A 17,629-nucleotide genomic window follows, 5' to 3' on the forward strand; every position below is an offset into this window, starting at 1 on the left:
GAGCTGAGACAGAGCTACTCGAGCCGGGGGGGCCCACTAAAACTGTGGGGCCAATGGTACGTACCCCCTGCCACCCCTCTTACTTCGGCTCTGCTGCTGGAACCCCCCCTTAATCTGTGCCCCCTGATGACCCCTCTCCCTCTGTCTCCACTATTCAATGCTGCTCTGCTAAGCAGAACAGCGAGTACAGGAGCTTTCCAACTGCCCCCCCCGCACCGCGGGACACTGCGACCCGCGGGTGGGACAGCGAGACAGACCCCAAAAAATGGGACTGTCCTGCGAAAATTGGGACAGTTGGGATGTATGGAGGTGTGTGAGGGGTATGCCGTACAGACAGACGGGCACCGGCTCACTGTGTGCTTGACCCCCCACATCAACATACTCAGGGTCCCTCTGGTGCAGAGGAGCGTCACTTTCTGGCACACTCAACGCTTCTTAGCTGCAGTTTTGTGGGGCACCTGCCGCTGTGCAGGTTCCGTACTGCCTCTGTTATCTCCAGCCCTGGCAACCCCACCGCTAGCTGCAGCGCTGCCACCCGCAGTGAGGTGCGCCCAGCTCCTTCACACATTTTAGCCGGCGGGTAGCACTGCAGAAGTCCGAGCTGCTTGCAGGCTCCGACCACCTCCTCCCTCCAGCCGCAGTGTCTCCTGGGAGCTAACCAGTCACTCCCAGTCTCCCCTTACCACAGTGCCCGGCAGCTCTGCGAGGTCCGCGCCGCGTGCATGCTATGACCCCCTTCTCCCTCCAGCCGCAGCATTACCTGGGGGCTAACCAGTCACTCCCAGTCTCCCCTTACCACAGTGCCCGGCAGCCGCGCGAGGTCTGTGGTGTGTGACTGAGGAGGGGTGGAGGGATGCGGACGGGCAGAGGAAGCAGTACTCCAGCATGAGAGAGTCAGCCATGCCAAGTCTCCACCAGCAGCAGATCCCAACAGGTTGGAGTGGAACAGTAGCAGCCAGCAGCAGTGACTCCGGTAAGACACATCTGTCTGTCACCACTCTTCTGTCCCTAATACCAATCTCTCCCATGCCCTGTGTTCTGTCATGTCCCTGTCACCCCTGGCCTTGCCCTGTCACCCTTATCCTAGCCCTTTCACCCTTATCCTGGCCCTTTCACCCTTATCCAGGCCCTGTCACCCTTATGCTGGCCCTGTTACCCCTATCCTGGCCCTGTCACCCCTGGCCTTGCCCTTTCACCCTTATCCTGGCCCTTTCACCCCTATCCTGGCCCTGTCACCCTTATGCTGGCCCTGTTACCCCTATCCTGGCCCTGTCACCCCTGTGCTTGCCCTGTCAACCCTATACTGGCCCTGTCACCCCTGTCCTGGTCCTGTCGCCCCTACCCTGGCCCTGTCACCCCTATCCTGTCCCTGTCATTTCTGTCCTGGCCCCGTCGCCCCTGTCCTGGCCCCGTCGCCCCTGTCCTGGCCCCGTCACCCCTGTCCAGGCCCCGTCACCCCTGTCCTGGTCCCGTCACCTCTGTTCTGACTCTGTCACCCCTGTCCTGGCCCTGTTACTGCATACCCTCCAACTACCTTTTTGGCAGGTACAGTACCCGCAGCGCCTCCAGACCCCTCCCCAATGCACCACACCTCCGCACCTTCCCCTCCACCACATGCGACACTCCACCCCTCCCCCACACGCTGTGCCTCCAGACCCACTACACCACCCGCGGCTCCCACTCCTCCGCCCCTTCACCACTCACAGCACCTCCAGACCCCCTCCACCATCCACCCCCCATATATGTATCCCCCCACACCTGAGCCCCTCCACCCGCAGCATCTGCAGACACCCTCCTCCATCCACGGTCCCCCCTCACCCACCCCTCCCCCACTCATGGCACTCCCGCATTTGCCCTTCCACCACCTGCAGCACCTCCGGACCTCCTTCCCCATCCGCCGCACCACCCATACCTGCCCCTCCCCTACCCACGGCACCTGCGGACCACTACCTCACCCCCGGCACCCCTGCCCCTTCCCATCCCATAGCACCTCCGGAACCCTTCACCCATCCGCAACATCCCCACACCTGCCCCTCTCCCACCAGTGGCATCCCTGCCCCTCCCCCACCTGCAGTGCCTCCGAACCCCTCCCCCATCTGCGGCCCGCACTCCTCTGCCCCTCCCCCACCCACAGCACCTCCCGACCCTTCCCCATCCGGGACCCCCCTGCTTTCACCCTGCCCTCCACCCGCAGCATCAACAGACACCCTCCCCCCATCCGCAGTCCCCCCCCGCACCCGCTACATTCTGTACATCGTGCCCTGCAGGTGCTGTTCACGCCGTCGCAAGGGGCTGCGCCTCCTTCACCATTGCACGCCCTTTCATTGTGCAATATTTAACCACTAACAAAGGAATGCAGGTAACACTCCATATAATACAAATATTGAACCCCAGAAAGGCATGCAAGGGTTAAGGGGGCATAGCCCCTTGCGACGGTGTGAAGAGCGCCCGTAGGGCGCTATGAAGCACCTAGTATACACATACTTGTGAAGTACCCACTGAAAGCCTAACATATGGGCCCTCATTCCGAGTCGTTCGCTGGGTAAATTTCTTCGCATCGCAGCGTTTTTCTGCTTAGTACGCATGCGCAATGTTTGTACTGCGACTGCGCCAAGTAAATTTGCTAAGAAGATAGTATTTTTACTCACGGCTTTTTCATCGCTCCGGCGATCGTAGTGTGATTGACAGGAAATGGGTGTTACTGGGCGGAAACACGGCGTTTTAGGGGCGTGTGGATAAAAACGCTACCGTTTCCGTAAAAAACGCAGGAGTGGCCGGAGAAACGGGGGAGTGTCTGGGCGAACGCTGGGTGTGTTTGTGACGTCAAACCAGGAACGACAAGCACTGAACTGATCGCAGATGCCGAGTAAGTGTGGAGCTACTCTGAAACTGCTATGTAGTTTGTAATCGCAATATTGCGAATACATCGTTCGCAATTTTAAGATGCTAAAATACACTCCCAGTAGGCGGCGGCTTAGCGTGAGCAACTCTGCTAAATTCGCCTCGCGAGCGATCAACTCGGAATGAGGGCCATGGTTTTAACATTTGGCTTGATATATTATGATCTCAATCTGTTAGGATATACTGACATCTAGTGGTTATTTGGTTTGCAGCATAGGATTTTATAAAACAATTAACAGGAACCTTTTTTTACATTGTTAATTGTAAAAGTAAACTTATACTACCCTTTTGCAATTGTAAAGTAAATTGACTATTGTGTTTGTTTAGTCAACTTGGGAGCTATTGTTAGGCTACAATCTTTTAGGTAGTATTAAACGCTATAACCTATTTTACCCAGACAGGATATTAGTCATCTTCTTGTACCACGTAGTATGGGAGTATTTCCCTCTTATAGCCTTGTCTTAAATACCCACCACATGTCCACTGTGTGCTGTTTCGGGTTGTGTTATGATCTTCGGACCTGTCTGTAATCTGACTATAAGCACTGTCCCTTACATTACAGTAACGTTTCTGTGACGTCTCATACTGATTTTCTAGTTGCTCACTGCTAAATTTACACCTGTGGTACTATAGTCCTTGTCTAAAGCTAAAATGGACACACAAACATAATCCATACACCTGGTAATCCAATTCACTATTCAATTGTATTGATATTCCTGTTGAATATTATTTTATTATTGAATTGTCTCAAATGCTGAGTATTCAGTAACGAGGTGAAATACACTAGCTTATTCAGACTAGCTTTCTTATAGTAATGCTACTATATTTATATTACATATGCTTCTTGACCGATAGCGTACTTCTAACACTACATACAGTATATATTTTGATATAATGAAATCCTGCCACCCAGTGGCCATAATTCTGAATTGGGCTGGTTTGGTGAACTGGCTCTGTGTCACTACTGCCACATGGTGGTTTAATTCTGATTTATAATTCAAAAGTACTTATAGTGAGTAGGCTTTTAGTTTGGTATCAGATTTTCTTGTAACATCACTAGCCAACATATATTACACATATTTGTATAGTTTCTTTTAGTGTATTGGATATAAGTTTTATATAACAGTTTGCTTCTGCAACAAATTTCAGGAAGCATGTAACTGAACATTTCACGGTGGGCCTTTAGCCTTTCCTTAGTGCAAACAACCTCAGAGTAATAATTATCTGGTCATACACTATTAGGGAGGCCAATCCCGGGCCGTTTTTTCAGTCCCGGGATTCGGGATTGAAAAATGCTCCATCCCGAGATTCCCTGGATCCCGGGATTGCAGTAGGGAGCAGGGAGAGTGGGAGTGGAGGGCAGTGGAATAGAGTGTAGGGAGCACGGAGGCTGTAGGGAGCAGCGCTGGAGGGTGGGTGTAGTGTAGGGATTAGGGAGACGCGCTGGAGGGTGGTTGTAGTGTAGGGAGTGGGACTAGGGAGCAGCGCTGGAGCGTGGGTGTAGTGTAGGGAGTGGGACTAGGGAGCAGCGCTGGAGGGTGGGTGTAGTGTAGGGAGTGGGACTAGGAGCAGCGCTGGAGGGTGGGTGTAGTGTAGGGAGTGGGACTAGGGAGCAGCACTGGAGGGTGTAGGAAGCGGAGCGGGAGGGAGGCTGAAGTGAGCACCACAGTGAGGGAGGGTTGGTGTCAGTAAAACTACACTTACTATTAGACGGGCGGCAGACGGCAGCCATGGACAAGACGCGCTGAGCGCGCCAAAGACCTTTCAAATTGTAGTGCTGGCCGGCAGCCAGTCAGAACGGGCAGTCTGGCAGCCAATCAGGAGCTGCTGCGGCCGCTTCCCTGATTGGCCGCCGGTCTACCAGCTGTGATTGGCTGGCTGCTGGTGCTACATTTGAAATGCCGCCGCGGTCTGTGTACATGGCTGCCGCCCGCCTAATACTGCCTCCCGCCTAATAGTAAGTTACTTACACCAACCCTCCCTCGCTGCTGCGTTGCACATGCGCAATGCAATCCCGTGAATCCCGGGATTGGAGGCTCCAATCCCGGGATTCAAATCCCGGCATTTTTGGGCCTAAATCCCGGGATCCCGCCGATCCCGATCCCGGGATTGGCCTCGCTATACACTATATATTTGAGTGCCCTTTATCAGGGAGATTAATACGATAGATCGGTTTAGCCGGTTATGGACAGATTTGTGGTTAGACCAGGTACCTCAAACACGTCCAGCCACCCCACTAAAACTACTATGGTAAAAAAACAGGAGATCCCCTCAACAAACATCAAATCCTCCATCCCCTTCAGCTTCGTCCTCCTCTTCCATTGGAGATGTCTCAGATCATAACTCAATTACTACTGGCATTGCTATTCCATCTTCTGCTGATGATGCCAAGAAGTTAATCTCCATGTTAATGTCCTTAATGGATAAACATTTTGAAGATCTTCATGCCCATCTCGATGACTCTTTAGCTAAAATAGATGTCAACACGGCTAGAATAGAGGCAGTAGAGCAACGTACTAGTGAGACGGAAGACACCATACACGACTTCCAGGTGACCGTTGCTTCCAAATCCCAGACTTTCCATTCCCTGTCAGAAAAACTTGATGACTTTGAAAATAGAAATATACCTAGCAATTTATGATTTATTGGTATTCCTGAGTCTGTTAAGGACGGTCAACTGGGCGAATACATTAGCATCAAGATCCCTCAATCTTTAGGTTTCCATAATGATGCTCATATTCCATAAATTGAGAGGGTGCATAGAATAGGTCCCCTGCGTCAACATGGTGATTCTAGACCCTGCCCGGTCATAGCCAAATATCTTGATTACTGGGCTAAAGAACGGATGCTATCGGCTATAAAGCTAAGCAAAATCTCCTTTTGGATAGCAACCGTATCTTAATATTTCAATACTTTTCTATGGTGGTTACACAAAAAAGAAATGCCTTCTCTGAGGTTTGTAAAATGTTGATAGACCAGAATCAGCACTTTGCACTTCTTTATCCAGCAAAGCTGAGAGTGATGATAAATGGCCGTCCTGTGATCTAGATCCTCAGAGGGCCAAAGATAATTTTCAAAGAGATTGCTCAACTTCTCCATCTAACTCTGTAGCTGGATCTGTAGAAGGATCCTGAATATTCTTCCCTATCAATTAAAGTTTGCACTTACAATCAACCTTGATGGGTTGGGTATAACTAAATATAGGCTGTAGGTCCTAGGTTCTTCACTTTTATCAGTAAAAATATTGCAATGAATGCAGTTTTGCTTGTTAGTTCATTTAGAATTTTGTGGTTAATCGGGAGCACCCCTCCTCCCCGGAGATGGGGTCCTCTAGTTTTATTGGTGGAACACTTGGTCCCCCACTGCTTTTATCTTTATTTTGTTTGGAAAATGTTTGCACCACCTTGTGTTAATGACTATTGTTCTCAAATGTTTGCACTCAATGTCGATACATTGTGGATATTGTGCATGATGTCACTTTATGGGGGGTGGGGGGGGGGAGCCGCATGGGGATGCCATGGGCCAGTCTCCCCAGGGCAATTCTCCCTTTGGTAAGCCTGATGGCAGCACAGGCTGATAGTGTTTCCACTTTCTGCACTCAATCGATTATTTTCTTGCTATCCTGGAATGTGGGAGGCCTCAATTCCCTAATAAAACGCAAAAAGGTACTCGCACATATTCGTAGGATTTGCTCTCAGTTGACCTTCCTGCAAGAGACTCATTGGGTGGCGGGGGATGGCTCCACTCTTCGGCTTCTTGGAATGGAGAATGCATATCTGCATCTCACCACTCAAATTCATATGGTGTTGCTATGCTTTTTCATAAGGATTTGCGGTACACCATTTTAGACTCTGTGTTTGATCCTATTGGTCATTATATGGTGGTGAATGTGGAGATGGAAGGCACCCGTTACACTCTGGTAAATGTGTATGCACCTAATGTTAATCAAGGAGTGTTTTTCTGTGAATTAAGTCAAAAGTTGGCTAGCCGTACTATGTGTTCATTGATTATTGAAGGTGATTTTTATATGGTTGATGACCCAACAATTGACAAATCCCCACATTGCTGCTAGGATAACTTCACAATGTAGGCATTGTATACAGGAACTAAAAGACATACTTCATTTAGGGGATCCCTCGTGTCTGCTGAATATAATGGACAGAACGTTTACTCATCACGCTAGCGCACACAACTCTATCACATATTGATTACTTCTTGATAGCTACTTCACTTCTGACCCAGGTTAAGTCAACATATATAGGAGATATCATAATATCTGATCATGTCCCGATATATTTATCCGTACATTTGCAAATTGCTCATCCACAGGACCACTTTTGGCGATTCCTGGATTACTTGGCTCAATCGGAAGATTTTAAGTGGTTTTTGGTATACACCTGAACTCGTTTCTTGGATGATAACATAGAACATTGGGACATGCCAATGCTTTTCTGGGAGTCTTCAAAAGCGGTGATGCGAGGCCACATCATAGGTTATGTAGTGAAATGAAAAAAGGATAATGCTAGAAGATATACATTACAGGAAGCTGTATCGCATAGTTTTCGTCATTATGTCAGTTGCCCTTCTGACTCAACTTTAGACTCATATTTACAACACAAAAAATTATTAGAGTCCTTTTTAACCTCCCAGGAGACTCAACGCTTGGATTACACAAAACATTTCTTTTATCAATGTGGTAATAAAATGGGCAAACTACTATCTATGAAGTAAAAACCCTGGAAAAAGCATTCATTTATTTCCCCAATTAAGGATTCGACTTCTGGCAGAGTCCTCCTTAAGACTTCAGAGATACTCCCACAGTTTACTCAGTTTTATTCTGAATTATACACAGCAAGACCATTTGATACTGATTTAATTTCACATTTTTGGATGAAGCAAACCTCCCCACACTCACTCAGGCTCAGAAAGACCTTTTATCACCTTTTATAAGTGATTAATAACCTATTACCGCATAGATTGCCCGGCCCGGAAGTGTACAATGGGGTATATTTCATGCTTCTCCAAAATGAGATTACCCCAACTATACTTGAACTTTATGGTAAACTTTTTCAAGACAATCCTCTATGTCCCTCATTTTCTCACGCACTTACAACTCTAATTCCCATATCAGGCAAGAACCCTACATCTCACTAGATACATATAGACCTATTTCCTTATTAAATACTGGTTTTCAAATATTTCCAAAAATCTTGGCCAATAGGCTCCAGTGCATACTGTACTCCCTGAGCTATTAACTCAATACCAGGTGGGCTTCGTCCGGGGTCGGCACTCGGTAAAGGCAATATGAACCACTCTTTCATCAGTGATTGTTGTTTCCCATTCCTTGAATCCAAACTGTATGCTGCTAAGCTTAGATACACATAAAGCTTTTAACACCATAGTATGGCCTCATCTGTTTCGAGTCCTTGAGAAGCGTGAATTTGCCCCTTCATTTAAACAACTACTCTACTATTTTTACTCTTCGCCCACCACTTCTCTAATCGTTAATGGATTATGTGACCCTTTAATAAATATGCAAAGAGGTACAAGTCAGGGCTGCCCCCTCTCACCTTTACTATTCACTTTAGCAATAGACCCGCTCTTTCGAATCCTGCAAACTTTACCCTTATTACAAGGAATTCAAATCAGTACTGCGGAGATACATCTCATGTCTTTTGCAGATGATGTTCTATTATATACAGATGGAGCCACGCTCATCTGAGGCAGTTCCAGCGCAGGCATGCACTCCTGGTCCATCTGCCTAGTCACTCTAGGAGTGCACAGAGATGCTCTCCCATACTAGTGAATGGGGCACTTCTCCATACGGGCGCGTCTGCCCGGATGGAGACACTGTAGTCACTAGGTGCGCCTTGGCGGGCATGCCCAGGCACAGATGGAGCCACTACTGGCTTAGCTCCATCTTTATATCTAATCCCCAAGACTCTTTACCCACAATCTTGAACATTTTGAGGGACTTTGGACAAGTCTCCGGCTTCGAAGTGAATATGTCTAAGTCTATTGGCTTGTTCTTGAAGCCTGGAGTTATCCAACCATCATGGAGCAGACATTTACCATTGTCATGGGCCAAATCCCACATCAAATATTTGGGAATACAATTGCCAAAGTGGCTCTTTATCATTTGAACAACACTAAAGTAATCTCTACTGTTGCAATAGAGCTTGAGGGGTGGAGCCATCTCCTGCTATCTTACTTGGGTAGGGCGAGTTTAATAAAAATGGTGACCTTCCCACGTCTACTTTATTTGTTTCAGTCCCTACCACTTCTATTAATGCAACGTGACACTTTAAAGATTAATGCTTTTTCAGGAAATTTATTTGGAAAGGTAAACAATAAACATCCTAGACTTGTACTGGTAAAGCTACAACAGACCAGAGACAATGAAGGTATTCATTTTCCGCATTTTACATACTGCAACCATGCATCTATCTTGTGATATTTACGCGACTGGTTACATAACAGTGATATTTATTTATCTGGATTTATTTCTAGACAAACAATTTCTGTCAGTGGGTAATTTAATTGGCTTCTTACATCAACATGATGCAGAAACTGGTCAGGAGCTATGGGAAAAAACGTTATTATGGTCTACGAGAAAGGTGTGGCATATACTGCGCCATCACAATAATTTAAATGTGCATAAATCCTTGTTTTTGCCATTTCTGACTAACTTGGATTTTCAAAATGGATTAGCATCCTTTCCCTTTACATTACGGTGGAGGGAAGGAGTGTAGGATGTAGGTAGTATTGTAGATACTTCATCTAAACATCTTTTGACGTTTGAGCCGGCTAGAGTAAAATACCCAGTACTTCAAAGATTCCCTTTGCCATTTTTCCATTTTGACTCATTACAAGCCACTGGCCGTTGCGCCCCCAGGACGACTGTGCTGTGTGCCAGGCACACCTGGCACACACGTAGTCACAGCTCTGCCCTATAGGCAGTATTTGTCAGAGATGACAACTTCCCATAATTGTTTACAATGCAGGACTCCTCAAGCGGACTTCCTCCATTGTTTCTGGTCTTGTCCTTTGCTACGTCAATTTTGGCTCTCGGTAAGAAAATTTGTTTTAGACCATCTAGTCAATTCCATTCAATGCTTAGTGGGCAATATTCGTGATAGTACCTATTACACAAAGTATAGCAAAGGAATGTAGGAAGCTATTGTTGGAATTTAGTGCTGCTGCCATGAAAGTAATACTACAAAACTGGATTCCTACTTCTCCGCCTTCCTTACAGATATTTAAAAACAAGCTATTCCATGTTTTTAATATGGACTGGATTGAAGCATCATTGAATAAGGAACGCTTAGTTCCACGTTTTTTTGATACATGCTAAAGTTATATTTCCACTCTACCCAGGGAATTTCAAAGTAGACTCATTGAATCTCTTAAAAACACTACCTGGTAGAAGCAGCGGAGAATCATGGGAGCTACTTATTGTCCTTCCTTTTTGGTCCGATTGCCACCTTGGGGATTGAGTCCTGTGGTCCTGTGCAGCTCCTCACTCCCCTTCTCCCTTCTCTTCTTTTTTTTTCACACATGGGTGTATAATATTAACATGAATGGCAATACTGTTATTATCTTATTTCACTGTATTACTTCAATGATGGCCGTCTACGTTCTATCTACTTTGAAAACAGATGGACTGACCTTCTTGATTACTCTATTGAGCTGTAACATATCCACTGTGTTTGCTTTATTATGCCTTGTGGATGCCTGCTCATTGCCATGTACTTGTATTATTTCAATGTCCACATTGTAATGTATCATTGACAATTGTGGTGCTTTACAAAATAGAATTTTATTTAGAAAAAAATAATAATAATAATAATAATAATCTTTTATCATACTCTTACCATACAATAAAAAAAGTCCACTTCTCATTGGAGTAAATTTATCAAACCCAGAAAATGTTGCAGATAATTTATTATCGCAAATTACTGCAATAAGTATTATATATATATATTTTTTAATAAGTTTATTACAGAGGAGGGATCCTAAGAATACCTCTATGATAACAAATGTTATATTGCAGCCTGTAGGCTAATATATACAATGGCTTATGTCAGTGGTTCTCAAACTGTGACTCGTGAGTCGTGACACTTGCAGGGGTACCTTGGATTGGTGGCCCAGGATCAATTCAAATTATTTATGGTCAATATAATAACAAAACCAGTGCTGGTGGCTGTAAATCATAAAATATTTGGACAAACAGAAGCAAATCCTGTCCCTCACCGCACAATTGAACCTAAGGCTGTGTACACACTTGACAATGCACATAAGCTGCAACACTGTCAAGGCAAATGATATCGGGCATACAGACTGAACAATATAATTACCGATATCATTAGTGGCGGCATCCACCCACATCCGGGTGCATGTAATCTTGTCCAATATCTGTAGATTTCAAGGATTGAACTAAAGATATTGGACATACAGTACACACTGGACAATTATTATTATAATTATTATTATTATTACATTTTATTTATAAGGCGCCACAAGTGTTTCGCAGCACCGTACAAAGGACAGTACAGGGAGACAAACAGAGCATTACAGTAAATAAATAACAGGAATAGAGTACAGGTAACAAGGAGCATCACACATTCTCAAGACATAATACAGCTTAGAATCTGTAAGTATTGAGGGAGTGATCATTCTACTACTTGGAGATGGTGGCCATAGATGGAGATGAGCCTTTACCAGCAGGAGAGAAAGCGGGTAAAGATGGTCACTGAGTAGGGAAGAGCCGCAAGTGAAATGTGTCAAGATGAGGGCTTAGATAACAAGAGGAAAGAGGGCCCTGCTCTCAAGAGCTAACAATCTAGTGGGAAGGAGCGACAGACAGATGACAAGAGGTGCAAGCAAGTGGGAGGTAGCCTGATGGCAGTATGCAAGCAAAGCTGAGATGTTCACGGCATGAGGCAGGGGGGTGGAGGCGCGGCCTCAGGACATCGGGAGGGTATGCTTTGATGAATAGGTGGGTTTTTAGTGCCCATTTGAAGCTTTGCAAGGTCTGGGAGAGTCTAGTGTAGTGTAATGCGTTCCACTGAAGGGGTGCAGCACGGGCATAGACTTGAACACGAGCATGGGAAGCAGTGCACGGGCGGTGGAGAGGCGACGGTCATTGGTCGACCGTAGGGGGCGGGAGGGAGTATGAAGGGAAAGGAGGTTGGAGATGTAGGGAGCAGTGGAATGATCATGTGAATTATATATCGTCTGATCTGCCGGATGGGATGATAATCAGTTGCATATTGGCCCTCATTCCGAGTTGTTCGCTCGCTAGCTGCTTTTAGCAGCATTGCGCATGCTAGGCCGCCGCCCTCTGGGAGTGTATCTTAGCTTAGCAGAATAACGAACGAAAGATTAGCAGAACTGCTAATAAATAATTCTTTGCAGTTTCTGAGTAGCTGCAGACCTACTCACAGATTGCGATCACCTCAGTCCGTTTAGTTCCTGCTTTGACGTCACAAACACGCCCTGCGTTCGGCCAGCCACTCCCCCGTTTCTACAGACACTCCCACGTTTTTCCCTGACATGCCAGCGTTTTTTAGCACACTCCCGGAAAACGCTCAGTTTCCGCCCAGAAACGCCCCTTTCCTGTCAATCATTTACCGATCAGCAGAGCGACTGAAAAGCGCAGCAGAATCCACAGCAAATCTGCGAAGTTTTTAGTTAAATAACTAAGCGCTTTCACCCTGTGTGCCTTGCGCATGCGCAGTTAGCAACAAATTGCAGCATAGCAAAAATTGGCAATGAGCGAACAACTCGGAATGACCCCCAAAGTCAAGTGTGTATCCAGCCTAAGGGTGACATATAAACACAATTTACTTAATATAATATTTATTTCTAAATTTCTCAATGAGAAACTTTTGGCCTAGAGGTGCCGTGAAAAACATTCTGATACTTTAGGATGCCGTGATTCACAAAAGTTTGGGAACCACTGGCTTATGCCATCAAGAGAGGACATTAGTTATCGGGAGGCAAGCTCCATAAAGCTACACAGCTTGATACATTTGCCCAAATTCTATGCCTTATAGAAATCTCCAATATCTGCTTTAGTACCCTTCTAATACACACACCCAATGATGAATGGAGAAATAATCTGCAAACTTTTAAAAAAATAGTGAAAAAAAAATGTTCCTGTGATCACCCTGCAATTTACTGACATAAGACTGTCAGTAGTATCCCTTTCTGCTAGTACTAGTGTAAGTATCCGCTTATACCAGTACTGGCTGTACATGAGATGGTGACTGATCCTCCTGGTGACACAGAGCTATAACCTGGGGTCTGAGTCATCACAATCTCCCCACAGGACCCTGAGGATTAGAGGAGACACAGTCATTACTGATACATGTCTGTATATAGTCATATACATCCTGCTCTGATTATTTATGTTACATGTATAGATTCCCCTACACAGCACCATGTAATGCCCCCAATCTCTCACCCTGAATATAAATGAGTATCACAGCCAGCAGGTAACTGTGAGACACCATCTTGCTGTATCTGGGCTGTCAGACAGACACTATAAGACGTCTCCTGTACAATGAGATATATATAGAGAGTGACAGGTGAGATGTGACAGGAAATCCCCCAGAGACTGTGTATGGAAATAAGATGGAAATAAACGACTCATGCACACGGCAGCCTGTCACATTATATATAACTACCTCACATAATACACATAACTTAGCAGTAAGTAAATAATGACACAGACACTGTATAGAGGTTACATTTAGTTATCACTTATGGATAACAGTTACACTAAAAGAAGATGGTGGCAGGGGATGGAGGATGCAGAGCCGGATTAAGGGGTCTGATTCAGAGGTGACACAATGCTGGTGTTCATGTAGTTGAGCGATTTCTTGCAACTGTGCATGTATTGGCAGAAAAGTCATCAGGTACCTGCGTTACCCAGAGTGTAGGCAGATAGGCCCTGTTGAGATAGAGACACAGTATCAGAAATGTTGCGGGAAAGTGATGGGAATTCCTGTGCAGGGTCTGGGAGGTTGCTATAAATACACACAATTATATGGGTGTGCCACGGGCGTGTTAGTGAAATCAGCTACAGACACAGTTGCACAGACCCAGGCATAGGAGGTGATGGTCAGGCAGAGAAACTACAGCTGCCATAGGGATGGTTAAGATACCGATGGTGCTACCGATTGTAGCATCTAAACATGCACCGATCAGTATTTCTGTGTGTCTCAGTCCTTACATACTCAACCACACAGCTGTACACAGAGGAGGAGTCTGTAGCATTATTTGCATAAATGCCACGTATGCCAACAGACATTGGGGGTAATTCTGAGTTGATCGCAGCAGAAAGTTTGTTAGCAATTGGGCAAAACCATGTGCACTGCATGGGGGGCAGATATTACATTTGCAGAGAGAGTTAGATTTGGGTGGGTTATTTTGAACACACCCCACCCAAATCTAACTCTCTCTGCACATGTTATATCTGCCTCCCCTGCAGTGCACATGGTTTTGCCCAACTGCTAAAAGGTTTTCTGCTGCGATCAACTTGGAATTACCCCCATTCTGTGTCCAGCTAAGGAAGTCAGTGTAATGTCCTCTAATGTGTCACTCAGGTCACTGTGCTACCTGATACAGCCGGGGTTCTGTATCATAGACAAGACTCTATGGGGCAGATTCAATTAGCCACGAGATGGCCACAAATTGCTGAATATAACACAATTCAATTGACTTTTTTATTTCTAACATGTATTAATACTAAAGATGAGCGGACCTGTATCTCGGAGAACCGGGATCACCCGAATTTCACTTTTCCGGATCTGTGTCCCGGCTTCCTGCCTGTCTTAGAACCCAAAATAAGGCAACAATTCATTTTCCCAGGGTCAAATCTTGCCGGCATTGAATCTTAAATTATTTGGATTACATATAATAGTCCCTTCCTCGTGTTCTGGGTCCATTTATTGCTGCAGATCTGACGGATAGGGTGTAGGCACGCAGGACTTTTAGTGACAGCAAGTTTAGTTAGATAGCAGCAGCGAAACTTTTGCACAGTCTCACGCAGTGTCCCTTAATGTCTATACAGTGTAGGGGTGCAGGGTACTGTGTCTGTGTGTAGCATCAGGGATGGAGCATTGTCAGTGCCAGATTAAGGTCCTAATGGACCTGGAGCTGAAATTCATGAAGGGCCTATTGTGTGTTACCACAGGGGGTGTGACAAGCATGGTGGAGGTGTGGTGACTGATATGGGGGTGTGGTCTGTGCCATGGGGTGTGGCTAGTACCATGGAGGACATAGCTACCCTACCTACTGGGGGCAGCTACTGGGGGACATTTTTACTGGGGGCCATCTACTGGTAGCATTATTACTGGGGGGCATCGACTGGGGGCATTACTACTGGGGGGTCATATATTGGGGGCAAACTCCTAGAGGGCATTTCTACTGGGGGCAAACTACTGGAGGACATTATTACTGGGGGACATCTACTGGGGGCAAACTACTGGGGGACATTATTACTGGGGGACATCTACTGGGGGCAAACTACTGGGGGACATTATTACTGGGGGGCATCTACTGGGGGCAAACTACTGGGGGACATTATTACTGGGGGCTAACTACAAAGGTGCTAACCACTGGGGGCATACTACAGGAGGGCATTACTACTGGCAGCGTAACTACAAGGGCATTACTACTGGTGGCTTAAATTCAGGGCATTACTACTTGGGGGCTAAACTACAGGGGCCAAACTACGGGGGGCATAACTACAGGGGCCAAACTACTAGGGACATTACTACTGGGGGCTAAACTACAAGGGGGGCATAACTATAGGGGCTAAACTACAATCGGGCAAACTACAGGGTGGCATTACTACTGGTGACTAAACTACAAGCAGGCAAACTACTGGGGGAATTACCACTGGGAGGCTAAACTAAAGGGGGTGGGGTTAAACTACTGGGGTCATAACTGCAGGGGCATTACCACTGGGGGCATAACTAGTAGGGCGCTAAATGACTGGAGGCATTACTACAGGCAACATTACTACTGGGGGCAATACGGGCATTGCATAAGGGGCACCACTACTATGGGGTCTATATAATGGGCACTACCAGTATAGTGGACATTGCATAATCAGCACTACAACTGTGGGCATTGTATAAGAAGCGCCACCTCACATGCACCGAAGCCGCACGCAAATGTACTTGCCCCTTCCATGGTGCCCCCCTATCATTTTCTTCTGGATCCGCCCCTGTGAAGGGCCCATTGTGTGTTACCACATGGGGTGTGACAAGCATATTGGAGGTGTGGTGACTGATATGGGGGTGTGGTCTGTGCCTTGGGGTGTGGCTAGTACCATGGAGGACATAGCTACCCACCTCCCTCCAACCACCGCAATCTCCCTCCCCCTTTGTTTATGTTTAGTATACACCACCTGTTATATTATTGACCAGTGAATAAAAAAATACATAAAAAGCACAAACTAGGGTTTATTAATAAAATGCAAAAAAAATTATTTATAAAGTTCTAAAGTGATTTAACAGAAACATACCTGAAAATTGCTAGTTTTCCAATATTTAACTGTGAACAAAGTACAAGGTGTAGACCATGAAAACATAATAAATAATACAAAATAAATATTAAATAACACTAAAATATGAGAACAACAATATGACTGCAAAATAAGTGACCTGCTCTTCAACTAAGACCTCACAGCGTTTAAAATGGGTTTAGCATGAAAACCTACCATCAAAATCCCGAATGTCAAAATATAGACAACAATTGACCGACTGTGAAAATCACGACAAGTTCAAAATACAGACAAGGTCAAAATACTGACATTTGAAATACAGACAAAGTCAAAATAACATCATTTAAAATGTCGACAGGTCGAAAAGTTGACACAAGTTTTCATTGTTTTGTTGTTGCGTAAGTTGACGTAGGTCGACATGGACACCGTATAAGTGTCAACCTTGCAATGCTTGCTGCGCTCGTCATGCTTCGGGCACGGTGCCTCGCTGCGTTTGGCACACTATTATATTTCCCCTCCAGGTCCACTGTAATGGTAAACTATGAACAAGTTGGTTTCAATAAAAAAAAAAAATCATAAAAAGCTCATGTCAACTTTTCGACCTGTCGACATTTTAAATGTCGTTATTTTGACCATGTCGGCATTTTGACTTTGTCAGGGCTTTGACCGTCGGTCAATGGTTGTCTGTATTTTGACCGTCTGGATTTTGATTGTAGGTAAATTGACTGCATCCCTTTAAAATGAGAGGTAGTATTGGCTATTTTGCTCCATATTTCAAACCAGAAAGTAATGCTTAAGAGACCTCACTATTCATTAAATAGTCCACAAGACTTAATCATATTACCAGAGATATTATTGCCTATGATAAATTTGACATAGACATTGGAGTACCATATAGACTGCAATATCAGACAGGCGACGATCCACTGGGCCCACAAAATAACTGTTTGTAAACACTCAAATTTTTAACTTAGTAATAAAAGAAATCCGAAAGCTGTTTAATCAGAAAACACTGGTGAATTTAAGAGCATGTGTTCTCATATAAACAAAGCTTTAAACTCTAAAATTACATTTTAGCTTATAACAGGTAGGTGTTACACAACATCCAGACTATAAACAAACCGGGGATAATGAACAAGTACTGTATTGCTAAACATGAACTTTTCTTGCTTTTTCGACTGGATAGTTCTTCTATTGCAGTTTCCATGC

General features: G+C 45.5%; 1 long non-coding RNA gene across 1 annotated transcript; it reads right to left on the bottom strand.

Annotated features, from left to right (window-relative positions):
• Positions 1-13,640: 13,640 nt before the first annotated feature.
• On the bottom strand, positions 13,641-16,476 carry LOC135008717 (uncharacterized). Its single transcript, XR_010208418.1, has 2 exons — positions 16,442-16,476; positions 13,641-13,858 (listed from the first exon to the last, which is right to left on the bottom strand). It is a non-coding gene; the product is annotated as an uncharacterized LOC135008717 (long non-coding RNA).
• Positions 16,477-17,629: the final 1,153 nt, after the last annotated feature.

Source organism: Pseudophryne corroboree, chromosome 1 (assembly GCF_028390025.1).
Source record: "Pseudophryne corroboree isolate aPseCor3 chromosome 1, aPseCor3.hap2, whole genome shotgun sequence".
NCBI lineage: Eukaryota > Metazoa > Chordata > Amphibia > Anura > Myobatrachidae > Pseudophryne > Pseudophryne corroboree.